Source organism: Echinops telfairi, unplaced genomic scaffold (assembly GCF_000313985.2).
Source record: "Echinops telfairi isolate 266 unplaced genomic scaffold, ASM31398v2 ScPeMD7_33;HRSCAF=127, whole genome shotgun sequence".
Taxonomy (NCBI): Eukaryota; Metazoa; Chordata; class Mammalia; order Afrosoricida; family Tenrecidae; genus Echinops; species Echinops telfairi.
The window spans coordinates 2,824,521-2,829,869 of NW_022103930.1; positions in this window are offsets into that span (position 1 = coordinate 2,824,521).

Consider the following 5,349-nt stretch of genomic DNA (forward strand, 5'->3'; position numbering starts at 1 on the left):
GGAGGGATGTCTTAATATTTTGGGCAGTGAAATGACAAATTAAGTGTAATATATAAATACCTTCCCACATAATCATTTTAAAATGCTTCCTTTTGGTGGAGGCTGCTTCTTATAGCTTTGACCTCTTGGTAATTCCTGGGACCAACATGGCCTTTTAAAAAAGTTCCTGGAAAATCATTTCTTCCAGTTCCCAGGATTAAAACAAACTTGTATTTGATATGCCTTGGGGAAAGCAGGATTCCTTGCTTTCAGGGGTTGGACTTGGTTTAAGTGCTGCTGTGAATCAAGTACTCCTACATATTTTATTCATGGTAATCCTGAAAGAAAAATCCACTCTTAACTAATTCACCCCCAAATTCCAGACTCACAGCCATCAATTCAATTCAAACTTACAGTGACCCCATCGGACAGAGTACAACTGCGGCCTTTTGAGACTCACTGTTACGGGAGTAGAAAGCCCAATCTTTCTCCCAAAGAACCTCCAGTGATTAGTAACCCGATGCACAACCATTATGCTGGTCCTAAATACCTATTCAATAATATGAACGTCTGTGGTGCAGATGGGGAGGTAGGACATGTGTTTACATAAGGGTGTTCAGTTGTTCGCTCCTATATTCCACCTGGATGAGTGAGTACTGTAATCTGTTTTCAGTTTGAGACCTAAGAGTGAAGGGGTGGAGTTTTGCCTGTCAATCAGGTTGCAGCTTGATGACCTCAATTGGAGGCACTAAGAAAATAAATAGCTTGCTGGAGGCAGGACACATGCTCACTCCCTGTGAGACATTACTGACAACAAACCTTATGGAGACTCCTGCCAGTGCTGAGATGCTTCCATAGCCACTGTATTCACAAGACTTTCCACCCACTGGCCTTTGATCTTGCATTCAGCATCATTGCACGTGTTGTGTGAGTCTGAAGAAGAATGTATAGAATGGTATAGGACATATGGGCTAATATCAAACTTATGAACTTAATCTGGACTGGGCTGGGACGTTTTCTCAATATTCAATTGTTCTTGTATATAAAGCTCTTTCTTATACACATATGAGTGTCTTTGAATTTGTTTCTCTAGTCTACCTGGACTAACACGAGGAGTATGAAAGGGTTCAGAGGCCGCTAATAACTAAATTCGATATAGCCTTGTTCTTTTGGCAGTCTATGGTACTTTCAAAAGACTTCATGAGCACTATGATTCAAATGGATCACTTCTTCATCAGTCTTCTTTATTCAATGTCCAACTTTTATACAAATATGAGGCAACTGACAATACCATGGCTTTGGTCAGGTGCACCTTATCTCTTTAAGTAAGATCCTTGCTTTTCAACACTTTAAAGTGCTCTTCTGCTCCTCAGTGGCACAAACAGTGATTGTTTGCTTCACATATTGGAGATGGTGTCAGGAGAGATCAAACTCTGGAGAAGGACAGCATGCCTGCTAAAGGACAGGGGCAGCAAAAGAGAGGAAGGCCCTTGACCAGATGGGTTGACAAATACTAGATGCAACAACGGGCTCAAACAAAAGAATAATTGTGAGGATGGAGAATGACCGGATGGGGCTTTGTTCTGTTGTGTATAGGATTGCTATGAGTCACACTGGATGGCACTGAAAAACAACACATTACCTTGGAGGCCATAACAGCAGTTTGGAATTTTATTCCAAGTGAGATGGGATGACTTTGAGAGAAATTAAAGAGATATGTGATATAATCTAACTTACTTTTTTTAAGGGGTCATTCTGACTAGTGTGTAGTGAGCTCACTGAAGGGGTATCATGGAGAAGGCAGAAGGCAGCAATTGAAAGATTCCCTGAGTAAAATACTGGCTAATGGGTAAAAGGGGTCCCATGGGGTGATAGGCCATAGTTGGATTCTGAACATGTATTTAAAGATAAAGTCAATGTGATTTTCTAATCAGAGTGATGTCTCCAAGGATATCCTGCAGCTTGTAGATACACAGCAAAATAAGCCAAATTTGAAATACCTTAAGCATTAAAATAGTTATTATCTTCAATAAGGTAGAAAAATATTCTTTCCATGTTGGGTAGCTTCCCTCATGATCTAGTAGATCTAGGCACTAGATTTCCACACACCAACATTCACAGACAGAAATAGAGACAAAGATAGAGGGAGAAGAGGAGGCGGAGGAGGAGGAAGAGGAGAGGAGGAGAAGGAGCAGGAGAAAACTGTACCCTAGAGACTCTCTTTCTGATCACGAAGAAGCCTTTCTTGGAAGCTCCCAGTCAGATTTTTCTCACATTTAATTTGTCAGAATTAGGCACCATTTCAGCCCCTCCACCAAGTCACTGGTGAATTGAGTGAAACTTCCAGGATTATTATTTTAACCAATCAAGATTACTTAGTTGAGTCATGTGAGCAAGAAATCAGTAGAGAGAAAGATGCTTTTTTGGGTCAACCTGATACAAAAGGAAAGGGACTGTGTTATGCTAAATTAACAGTATCTAATATAAAGCAATACAGTGGTAGCAGAATAGTAACAATTTCAATCAATACAGCACTTATTACATGCTGAATTACCAGTGTGTAAGACGTGTAATTACCAATGTGTCAGACGCATGAGTTAGGAAACCAGGAGTTTTATGCATCGCCAACTAGATGGCAACCCTTGCAAGCCATTTGTGATTTCTGTGTCTTCATTCCCTTATCTGTGACATAAGGAGCTTAGGTTGAATGATCTCTAAGGCTACATGCTCATTAGTATGTATTCATGGACCTGCCACCCATTAGAGCCCTAAAAGAATGAGGAGTAGAGTGATTTTTAAATACAATATGGACGTAGAGAGCAAAAAGACATAATGAAGTGGGTTGTTGCTGGTAAGTGCTGTCAGGTCGGCTCTGACTCAGAGGGACCTTATGTACAAACCTCTTATACAACAAAACACTGCATGTTTTGTTCTGCACCACCGTCACAATTGTATTTCTTATAACCATCTTTTTCCAGGGTCTTCCTCTTATTCACTGACTCTTTACCAAGTATGATGTCCTTTCCCAGAGGCCCTCTCCTCATAAAATGCCTCAAAGACATGACATAAAAGGCTGCTTGCCGTCTCTCTCCTAAGAGCATTCTAGTTGCACTTACTGCACGATTTGCTTGTTTTTCTGGCAATTCATGATAGTGTCGATTTTCTTTGTAGCACCACAACTAAAATGCATCAATTCTTCTTATTATTCACAGTCTTCGTTACTCATGGTTCAACTTTCACATGCATGTGCGGCGATGGGAAATACCATGGCTTGGATCAGGCACATCTTAGTTCTCAACAGAGCATCTTGTGTAGCAGATTTGCCCAGTGCAGTGCATCCTTTGAATTCCTGGATGCTGCTTCCATGAGGGTTGATTGTGGATCCAAGTAAAATGAAGTCCTTGACAACTTCGATCTCTTGTCTATTTATCACGATGTTGGTTGTTGATCCAGTTGTGAGGATTTTTGTTTTCTTTGTAATGAGTTATAATTCATACTGGAGGATATCATCTTGGGTCTTCATGAGTAAGTGCTTCAAGTTCTCTTGGCTTTCAGTAAACAAGCTTGTGTTATCTGCATATCACAGGTTGTTAACGAGCCTTCTCATACTGATGTTGTGTTCATCTTGGATTATTTGCTCAGCATACAGATTAAATAAGTATGGTGAAAATATATATGGTACAGAGGAGAGAAGCAAAATCAATGTTTTTCTGAGGATACAAAGAGTATATATGTGGCAGAGCACTGAGGGATAGTGGCCACCTCTTTAAAGACTTGAAAACAGGCAGACTTGGAACAATGTTTTGAAGGAAATGACATAATTGTAATATTTTAAGAAAATGTATCTGTTAGCCTTAGATCTGCTAAGCAGGCTATAAAGGAGACATGGTGGAACTAAGAACATCAATAGAAAGAATGATGCATAAGTCAAATTTCCAATGGATAGTATTTCAGAAAAAGCAGAGACAAGAACACGTGAAGTCAGATTTTTAGTTGAAAGTCAGCAGAATATATCGTGTAAATTCTGTATACAATATATAGTTAAGAATCCAGACTCCAGAGTCAAACAGAATCCGCCCCCCCCAATACCAACACCCCTGTCATCGAGTTAATGTTTACTCAAAGTGACCCTATAGGACAAGGTAGAACTGCACCTGTGAGCTTCCAAGGCTGTAACTCTTTCTGGAAGGAGAAAGCCCAGTCTTTCACAGGAGGAGTGGCTGATGGTTTTGAACTGCTGACCTTGCAGTTAGCAGCCCAACATGTAACCATTACACCACCGGGGCGCCTAAATCAGAGCCCCGATATATCTTGTATTAGTTATATGACCTTTGACAAATAACATTACATTCTATTTTCTGTTTTCATGAAATTATGATACAAATATAATGCATCTATAGAATTATTGGAAAGTTTGCAGGGGTGGGAGACATTTTTCTGCCAAGGGCCATTTGGATATTTATAACATCATTCACAGATCATACTGGTCAATCATTTAAGACCCAGCTTAAATGACTAGATCGAAGTACATTTTTTCAGATATAATACCTACTCAATAATATCTATACTTTTCATCCATAAGGTTATCCTTACTATTCACTAGCAAAATTATAGGCAGATCATTAAATTGGTAAAGTTCTGAGAAAAAGATCACTGTAAATCCATGTTTCTCAAAATGCATATGAATCCACGTTGCTGTAAATCAATGTTGGTTTTTTCACTCCTTTTGTGCAACTGAGTATTCTTTGTTTCATTTTTTTCTCATAAAAACAAGTGGCTTAAAAAGTTGTAAATCCTTATCTATTATATTGTCAATTTAAAAAATTTCAGCACACGTAGAATTACAACAAATATTTATATCTTCTAATGTAAATGACATGCATTTTAAATTATTTATTATTGTACTTTTGGCTTATTGCTGGTATAAAGAAATCCAATTCATGTTTGTATATTTAATCTTATGCTCAGCAATTTTAATACATTGCAAATTCTTTGTGGACAACAATGTAACTTGACTGTAAGAACTTATCTCCGTGAATCACCACTTGCCTGTCAGTTTGTGTTACCGTGATGGCTTGGGTGTTCCTATGATACGGAAAGCTATGGATATCGCTATGAAAAATGACATATTTCTCTGTTCCAGGTCTTACACTTTAAAAATATCTTTTATTTCGTTAGTTTAAGCCCACTGCTGTCAAGTTGATTCTGACTCAGAGTGACCTTATAAAGAGTTTCCAACACTAAACCTTTTCAGGAATCTTCTCTCTTAGTTGAAGAAGCATTCTCCCTCAGAGCGGCTGGTGGTTTTGAACCACCAACCTTGTGGTTAGCAGTCCAAAGTGCCTCACATTTAATATGGAAAAGTTGTGA